Source organism: Mauremys mutica, chromosome 6, assembly GCF_020497125.1.
Source record: "Mauremys mutica isolate MM-2020 ecotype Southern chromosome 6, ASM2049712v1, whole genome shotgun sequence".
NCBI classification, from domain to species: domain Eukaryota; kingdom Metazoa; phylum Chordata; order Testudines; family Geoemydidae; genus Mauremys; species Mauremys mutica.
The window spans coordinates 40,737,102-40,746,809 of NC_059077.1; the positions used below are offsets into that span (position 1 = coordinate 40,737,102).

At 46.3% G+C, this 9,708-nt stretch overlaps 1 long non-coding RNA gene across 1 annotated transcript; it reads left to right on the forward strand.

The window, feature by feature from the left end:
- Window positions 1-2,508: 2,508 nt before the first annotated feature.
- On the forward strand, window positions 2,509-5,021 carry LOC123372222. The gene is made up of 3 exons (XR_006580175.1): window positions 2,509-2,578; window positions 3,161-3,302; window positions 4,213-5,021. It is a non-coding gene; the product is annotated as an uncharacterized LOC123372222 (long non-coding RNA).
- Window positions 5,022-9,708: the final 4,687 nt, after the last annotated feature.

Consider the following 9,708-nt stretch of genomic DNA (forward strand, 5'->3'; position numbering starts at 1 on the left):
ACATTGTCTCTTATGTTCCCCCACACCCCCATTTTTCATTCGTTTTTTCTTCATCCTCCTCCTATAACTAGTAGGAAGTAAATGAAAATAAAGTGAGGTACCTTGATTGTTTATGTAGTCTAACTTATTTTTCCACAGACCACTTGAAAATCGCTGAGGGTGTCGGTGGACCACTTAATGACCTTTCCAAATATTGTTTGTACCGTTAGCTAACTATTGTAAAGTTCTTTGGATAAGAGTGCTTTATAAAAAAAAATGTAAAAAAATGTTGGGGTGCAGGGTCTGGCCAGGACTTAGGGTGAGGGAGGGGGCTCAGGGCTGGGAGTGCAGGGTCTGGGAGGAAGTTAGGGTGCAGGAGTAGGCTGGGGGTTGGGGTGCAGGGTCTGGCCAGGAGTTAGGATGCAGGAGGGGGCTCAGGGTTGGGGCAGGAGGTTGGGGTGTGGAGCGCTTACCTGGGGCAGCTCCCATTTGGTGCGAGGTGTGCAGGTGGGGATATGGGTGTGTGTGCAGGAGTCAGGGTGAACAGGGGTCTGGTGGTGAGGGGGGTGCAGGAGTCAGAGAGGGCGGGGGCTGGGGTTGCGTGAGGGGGTGCAGAAGTCAGGGCAGGGGGTGGGGTTGTAGGCTGGGGTCGTGGGGGTGCTCCCTGCCCTGAGCGGCTCACGGCAGGGGGTGGGAGAGGTGTATGCGGATTGCAGGGGACCTGCCTTTGCTTCACGCTGCCCCAATTCCACCCCCTTCCCTAAGGCCCCGCCCCCGCCTCTTCTCCGCCTACTCCCCCTCCCGGAATGACCTGAGCGCCGGCAAACAGCTGTTTGGCAGCGGGGGAAGCTCTGGGAGGGGGTGGGAACACAGCATGCTCGGGGGAGGAGGCAGGGGAAGGAGGAGCTTGGCTGCCGGTGGATGCGTAGCCTGCAGCAGGAGCCCCAGGAGCCGGCAGGACCAAGCTTCTGCCCCCGCAACTGCCCAGCCCTGGGACCCCCTGTCGTTGGGTGGCCCCATGCCAGGCACCCTGTGTTTCACTGTAAATCCGCCTTTGGGTCCAGGACTATGACAGGAGGACTCCCCCCAGCTCTCTCTCCCCGCAGCAGCACCTGGGGTGTTGGGAGGGATGGGGGGAGAGAGGCACCTCTCCCTGCCGTGGCAGCTCAGGGCTGGGAGAGCGGTGGCTGGGCCTGGGTCTGGGCTGGGCTGCGCCGTCCCGGCAGGTTGGGGGCTGGGCTCGGTTGGGGCTGGGGGAGTGAAGCACCTCTCCTCCAGCCGTGGCAGATCTCTGGACAGGTTCCCTGAGCTCCTGAGTGGCGCTAAATAGGTTGCTGTGCAGCCACCAGCTTACAGGGAACTTAGGTCTAGGGTATTTTTAGTAAAAGTCATGGACAGGTCATGGGCAATAAATAAAAATTCACAGGCCGTGACCTGTTCATGACGATAAATATATAGTGTTGTTATAGTATTTGTAATTCTATAAATACTCCTGACAAAATCTTAGGTGCTCTGGGGGGAAGCGCTCTGGCATTCCTCTGCTGCTGCTCTGGGGGGGGCCTTCCAGGGACCCACTGCCGCTCTCCCGGTGGGAGGGTGTGTGTAGGTGGCCCAAGGTCCGACCGCTGTTCTGGGACAGTGCCTGGGACTGCTGCTACTCCAGCCGTCCCTGGGGCCAGCTGCCTGGAGCCACCCAAGTAACAGCTGGTGTAACTGGCCCTGGGGTTGCCCTAGCTGCTCGTGCAGCCCTGGGGTCAGCCGCACTGGCCGCTGCAGAAGTCCCGGAGGTCCTAGAAAGTTGTGGAATCTGTCTGTGACTTCTGTGATCTCCATGAAAGACTCACAGCCTTATTCATGGCCAGGGGTAGCTCTAGACATTTCGCCGCCCCAAGCAGGGCGGCATGCCGCGGGGGGTGCTCTACCGGTCGCCGGGAGGGCGGCAGGCGGCTCCGGTGGACCTCCCGCAGGCGTGCCTGCGGAGGGTCCGCTGGTCCTGCGGCTTTGGTGCACCACCGGAGCCGTGGGACCAGCGGACTCTCCGCAGGCGTGCCTGCGGGAGGTCCACCGGAGCCACCTGCTGCCCTCCCGGCGACTGGCAGAGCGCCCCCCGCGGCATGCTGCCCCAAGCACGTGCTTGGCATGCTGGGGCCTGGAGCCGCCCCTGTTCGTGGCCACAGACTAGAAGGAACAATAAGCAGCTCTTTCACATAAGCCATCGTCAAAGAGAAGATGAGTCATGTGGTAACTGGTAATAAACAACAGTGCTGTGGGTACTTTTTCATGTTATATTGGAAGATTAAAAAAAATCTGGTAAACTACAATATAAATGATGCAATGGGTTGAAAGGTCTGTGCTGGAGACTGCTTGGACTTTCTATTGATCTCACACTGGATGTGTGGCTTAAGTTAATGATTATTTAAGGGAGAGGGAATGTGATTGGATGTTCAGGGTCCAAGAGGATTACCCTCATTTGTGAAGTGGGTGTTTCGTATGCTGTGACAGGCTCAACACCTTCCTTGGCTGTACCTTTAAAATATCCAAACTATGGTGCCCTGTTCCTGTGCAAGGGAAGAACATTGCCAGCTTGACCCAATCTCAGGTGAAACTTGAAAAATCTTTCTTGAAACTTGGTTAATGCTTTAAAAAAAAAAAAGCTAGTGTTTTGTTTGTGTTGTAAGCCCACTGAGTGTGTGTGCGCGTACTTGTTCATGCCTGTGTTTCATAACAGTTTTTTCTACATGTGCTTCAGAGTGGAAATGTTACACACACATCACATGGCTGGAATTTATTCCGAATTCTTTGTCATTCAAATGTTAGTATCTGTGGTTTGCTACCTTCCTTTTCCTTTCCCCTCCCCCAGGAATCAGGGCTTGCAGCAAAGCTAGTCTCCAGGCCCCCTCATCAATTCAGCTGGCCTGCAGCAGGCTGCCTGATTAACCATGTCACCTATTTGGCTGCAGGGGCCAGCACACTGGCTCTTAAACCAGGAGCAGCAGCTGGCTTCTTAATGCTCATTCCCATCCCTCTGACTTCTCTTGCGTGATCTTGTTCCTCCTGGTCCTGCCTTGCTCCTAGCCTTGCCTCTGTCCTGTCCCTGCCTTGAACCCCTCCTTGCCTGATAACCTCTTTGTTCCAGTTCTTGCTCTCCCATTTGACTCTTGGCTTTGCCTCCTGACTACAGATTCCAGCTAGATCCATTGGCTCTGGTATCCCATTCCTGTCCTCCACTGTTACCCCTCGGCTTTGGTTCCTGACTACTGATGCCTGCTCCAACCACTAGGCCTGATGCCTGCTCATTCCGGTTGACTGACACTGCATAAGATGTAATCATAGTCATTGTTTTTTTTAATTTTTAGTTCATAAAATGGTGATGGAAGGGCCTATGGAGAGGAAATATTGGAATCATTTGATCAATAAATAATTATTTACCTGGATTTATCTAAAAATTGTGCATGTTCAAATAGTTTTACAGATGTGTCTTTAAAAAATATTCTGTTATGGCAGTATTTAAACTTAGTCAATGGAGTGTGACACCTGCACATATTTCATAAATAACGGTGTGCACACTTGTTGTACACACAGAATGTATAAAATCCCCACTTAGTTTGTAGAATGGGGTAAGTATTGCAGACATATAGCTTTGGTTTTTTAAACTAATTTACATGAATTCTTTCAAACAATGCTCCTGGTATGGTGGTTTTTAGAGAAAATTAGACTTTAAAATATGCTGATGCCTGCTGTAATTTGGAACAGTTTGTATTACACATTGCAGAGCAAAATAAAGGCAAGTGCCCTCCTTAGTCTCCATGGCATCACTTTCTGGGGTCAGTGTGGTCCTATGTATATTAAAACTTAGTATTCCCATTGAAAATAGTATGGAGATGCCAGCCACAGCTCCACGGTTAAGCATGAATTGAGTTTTGCACTTAAAGTGGGGATTAAATAAAATCTACTGTAGATCTGACATTTTATTCCATTGGAATTGAGGACTGGCTCTGATTCAAAAAAGCACTTAAGCGTGTGTTTAAGTCCATCTATATTCAAGAAAGCACTTATATATGCACATAACGTTAATCCCATGCCTAGGCCCCACTGATTTCGATAGGGAAGCTTTCCTGAATCAGGAATTCTCTGATGGAGAGGAAAAGGTATCATTTGAAGCCTTTGTGACCTCTCTTTTTGACAATAACCAGTATAGTGAATTTATAAAACATCCCTTTTTCTCATCATTAGGTACACAATTTACATACCCTGAAGGTGGAACGGACTATGCCAGTGCTGGAAAAGAAGGTGGTTGAAGAAATTTCTGAATAATAAGCATATGAAGTGTTGGCATATAGGTTTCTCGGTCCCTGGCTGTGTCCTTGGTGTATTGTTGGAATGCCTGAGATTGACATGGTGGATGTATATCATGGCATACATCACTGTTTTTAATGGGGTTTAGTGTACAGATCTGTGTAAGGTTGCTGATTTGCAGTGTCTAGAGCTGCAGTTTTCAAACTTTTGAGTTACAATTTTTGGTTGCGTGGCCCACCCCCAAACCAGACAAAAATAGACACAATACCTGCCCCTCCCACCTCAGGTTTTCAGGGTGTGGGAAGGCACGTGTGATGGTCTCTTAAGGACAGAGCCGGCAGTGAGCACAGAGGCTGCCAGGAGTGGAAATCAGCATGGCCGTAGCAGTTGACACTGACCCACAGGCTGGGTGGCCTGCTGAGATGAATCGGGGGTGGAGGTGGTGCTGCTGGCCGGAGCCCCTTTGGGAGTCACTGCTCCCGGCTCAAGCCCTGCCAGGCATTGCTACTTGCCCCCCTGAACATTCTTCCACACCCCCCGAGGGAGGCACACCCCACAGTTTGAAAACCTCTGTCTAGAGAATGTCAGGGGTTACTTGACTAAATGGCTGAGCTGCCAGCTTTTAAAATATTTTTTTTCAAATTCAACAAATGATTGTGTTTCAGAACTAGACACTTGATTCATTATAGCTCGTCCATTCATAATAACTGGGTAAAAGCTGTATTTAGCGTTTTTATTAAATCATCTGTTTTCTTGGGTCTGTGGATTATTACTACCATTTAATAATTATATTGTACTAAATGCCATACAAAGACATTGTGTCTTCCCCAAAGAGCTCGCAGTCTAAATATAGCATCTTAGGTCAACTGAAAAATCAGCTCTTAAACAGAACGCTCTGGCCAACTTCAGCTATGGGCACACTGATTGGTGTAGTATGAATCAATCAGAATGCATATACTGCATATATTGAAATACAGCGTTAGCTGAGTCAACAATAAAACTTTCGAGGGGGATTCTCCAAATGGCAGCTAGGTACCTAGCTCCCATGGAAAATCAATGAGACCAGGGCCTTTTGTGTCTTTAAAAATCTCCCTTTTATTGTCTAAATACGTTTTTAGCTAATCACAACTTCCTATTTAGCTGGAGCTAAAGAGTGTTTGCATGTAAGATCAGAACAGGGCTTTTGTATTCTAATAGCTCCTTGTTTTGCTGAGATCATGGAATCATTGAAATGTAGCGCTGGAAGGGACCACAAAAGGTCATCTAATCCAGTCTTCTGCACTGGTAGACCAAGTAGTGCTAGACCATCCCTGAAAGATGTCTAATTTGTTCTTAAAACCTCCAGTAATGGGGCTTCCACAGCCTCCCTTGGAAGCCTAATTCAGAGCATAACTATCTTTAGAAAGTTATTCCCAATATCTAACATAAATCTAAACCTCCCTTGCTGAAGATTGAGTCGATTATTGCTTGTCCTACCCTCAGAGGACACGGAGAACAATTGATCACTCCGCTCTTTATTAAAGCCCTTAACATATTTGAAGACTGTTATCTGGTGTTTTCCCTCCCAATCACCATTCTCCTGTCTTCCTTTTTCCAAGACTAAACATGCCTAGTTTTTTTTTTAAACCTTCCCTCATAGGTCAGGTTTCTGAAACCTTTTATCACTTTTCTTGCTCTCCTCTGGACTCCCTTCAATTTGTCCACATTTCTTAGTGTGATGCCTAGAACAGGATACAGTACTCCCGCTGAGGTCTCACCAGTGCTGAGTAGAGTGGAGACAGTACCTCCCATGTCTTACATATGACACTTCTATTAATACACCCTAGAATGATATTAGCCTTTTTTTTTTTTTTTTGCAAATGCATCACGTTGTTGGCTCACATTCAATTTGTGATCCACCATAACCATCAGATCCTTTTCAGCAGTGCTACTGCCTACACAGCTATTCCCCATTTTGTAGTTGTGCATTTGATTTTTCTTTCCCAGGTGTAGCAGTTTGCACTTGTCTTTATTGAATTTCATCTTATTAATTTCAGACCAATTTGTCAAGGTTGTTTTGCTTGCAACTCCTCCCAGCTTGATGTTATCTGCAAATTTGATAAGCAGATTTTCTACTCCATTATCCAAGTCATTAATGAAAATATTTAATAGTACCAGACCCAGGGAAGACTACTGCTGGACTCTACTAGGTATGTCCCCCAGTTTGACAGTGATCTATTAATAACTACTAGTTTAGTGTGGTCTTTCAACCAGTTTTGCACCCACATAATAGACATTTCATCTAGACAACATCTACTTATGAGAATGTGATGTGGGACTGTGTCAACAACCTTACAAAAATCAATATATATATATATATATATATATATATATATATATATCATGTCTACAGGTTCCCTCCTATCCACTAAGTCAGCAAACCTGTCAAAGAAAGGAATTAAGTTTGGTTGGTATGATTTGTTCTTGACAATCCATGCTGGTATTCCTTATCACCCTATTGCCCTCTAAGTGCTTACAAATTGATTGTTTAATAATTAGTTCTAGTATCTGTTGTAGCGAAGCGCAGCTGAACCCCTCTTACTTCTGTCCCTGCTGCCCTCACAAACCAGTCAAGGATCCCTCAGGTTGGTGCAATCACCAGTGTAGTTTATTTATAGTTATTTCCCACCACCATCTTACTATCTATATACGGGATTTTACAGCCAGGCTTCCCGAGCAGCAGACCAGAAGCACCAGTCCCTTTCAGCCTCTGGCCTCTCCCCTCATCCGTCCCTCTCACCCAGCCTTTATTGCCCCAGGTTAATTAGGCTGGCAGCTGTTTCTAGTTGCCAGACAAGCACAGGTCTATTCAACCCACTCCAATCTACCCCCTACTTTGGCGGGCGTGGCAGGGGGCTGCTTAAGCTCTCCTTGCCCAGCACCCTGCCACCTGTCCAGGTATTGAAATTAGGCAGATTGGTCTGTAATTTCCCCCCCCCCACACTTTTTTTTTTTTTTTTAAAAGACCAGTACTATGTTTGCCTTTCTCCAGTCCTCTGGAACCTCACCCATCCTTGATGACTCTTAGAGCTAATTGGTAACAGGTCTGAGATTGCTTCACCTAGTTCCTTAAGTACCTTAGGGTGAATTTCAACAGGCCCAGCTCCAGGGGCGGCTCTAGACATTTCGCCACCCCAAGCTCTGCCGGTTGCTGGTCCCACGGCTCCAGTGGACCTCCCGCAGGCGTGGCTGCGGAGGGTCCGCTGGTCCCGCGGCTCCACCGAAGTCGCGGGACCAGCAGACCCTCCGCAGGCACGCCTGCGGGAGGTCCACCAGAGCCGGGGGACCAGCGGACCCTCTGCAGGCATGCTGCCGAAGGCAACCTGCCTGCCGCCCGACCGGCAGAGCGCCCCCCGCGGCATGCCACCCCAAGCACACGCTTGGTGTGCTGAGGCCTGGAGCCGCCCCTGCCCAGCTCACATGAATACTTCTAATTTACCTAAATGTTCTTTAATCTGTTCTTTCCCTAGTTTGACTTGTATTCCTTTCTCCATTAATTGTGTGGAGTATCTGATTACCATTAACATTTTTAGTGAAGACTGAATGAAATTAAGCATTAAACAACTTAGCCTTCTGGATGTCATCAATTAGCTGTCCTTCCCCATTAAGCAGAGGACCTACACTTTCCTTCTTCTTTCTCTTGCTCCTCTTCTTATTGCCTTTTATATATATATATGTCTTTTGGTAGATGTAACTCATTTTGTGCCTTAGCCTTTTAGATTTTGTCTTCACACGCGTGAGCTATTCTTTTGTACCCAGGCTTCCATTTTTGTAGAATTCCTCTTTGATTTTTCAGGTCATCAAAATGCTCTTGATGGAGCCACATTGTCCTCTTACTGTTTTTCTTATCTTTTCTTCATGACAGGGTAGTTTGCAGTTGCACCCTTAATATTGTGGCTTTGAGAAACTACCAACTCTCCTGAACTCCTTTTTTGCTTACATTTTATTTCTTTTATCTCTCTGTCAGGGTGCTAGTTTTAGGTATAAGCTCACAATAGGACCATCTTTTCAGCCCAGTCTTAATCAAGCCTCCCTTTTAGCAGGCACTATTTAGATATCTCCAGAGACAGTTAGTTACTTAGATATGTCAATGACCTAAATTGTGCCTGCAATTTTGTGGGTGCAAAAATGAAGGCTGATCTTTAAAATATATATATATATATATTATATTTTATAAATATATAAAATATATATATGTGTTATCCTCACCTCCACTCCAGCCCTTTACATCATGTGAAAGGACTGGAGTAATACAGAATGGATCTGAAAGCCTTGTATCTGTCACTATGAAAAACAGCTGAATGTCTGCTTCCTCAGACCCCCTCATAAACCCTGACAGGTGGTGTATTGCAGGTGGGGGCTGGGTGTGAGAGGGTTATATTGGGGTGGGGCTTCAGTATACAGGGCTTCAGAGATGCTAGTCAGGACTGCATAGGGCAATCCAGGGAGGCACTGTAACTAGACAGTGTCTCTGGGCTGTCTAACTTACACTGGGGGACTCTCTAGCCATTGTAACATTCAAGGATCAGGAGGGCACAAAGGTGTCTTAAAACTGTTGTGGCCTTACCCTCCCCAACCAAGACTGGGAGTTCTGTGGTTAGAGGCACAGCACAGAACCTTACCCATGGCCTTTAAAATATAGCTCAGCTGTTTTGGGATGAATTCCATCACCTTCACAGGAAGATATTTTCGACTCCATCACGTTTTTCTAATCAGACAGCATCCTGTCAGAATAACATCCTGATACTTGGGGCAGATACAAAGTCATATGGATATTGAAATAGCACCCTAACATCCTCGAGGAGGCCTATGCCAGTTGAGAAGCTCCTAGGCTTGGAAGGCAATTGCAGGCCCAGATTGTATTACAAGCACTTATTGTACATTGGTACAAAGGCTTTGGGACATGGGACTCATTTCACATATATACATAATTGCTAGTATTACTGGCATGTCACAATGATGTACAAGCATAATGGCATAGTTAGTTATGTTTGTTATAGTAATATTGACAGCCTTGCTAATTACACTGCTATAAGTTTCTTGCAGTATAAATAAAAATAAAACTGGTATTAAACCATTAGGAACAGTGTCTCTCTGAATGTTGTGTAAGTGCAGGCACTCCATTTTTTCTCATATGAATATAAAATGCTTTTTTTGAGCAGACTAAATAACATGGGAGCATTCCTAGTGTGTGTGTGTGTGTGTGTGTGTATATATATATATAGATAGATTAGATTATGGAGATAATGGGAGAAAATCTAGACAACAAAGACCAGAAACAAAGTGTGTGTGTGTGTGTGTGTAAAACAATGAGATAGATCACTAAATAGTAATGGAGCCAAAGGTTTGGAATAATATGATTTCATAGCAAGAGCAGACAGAAGACCAGGTTTA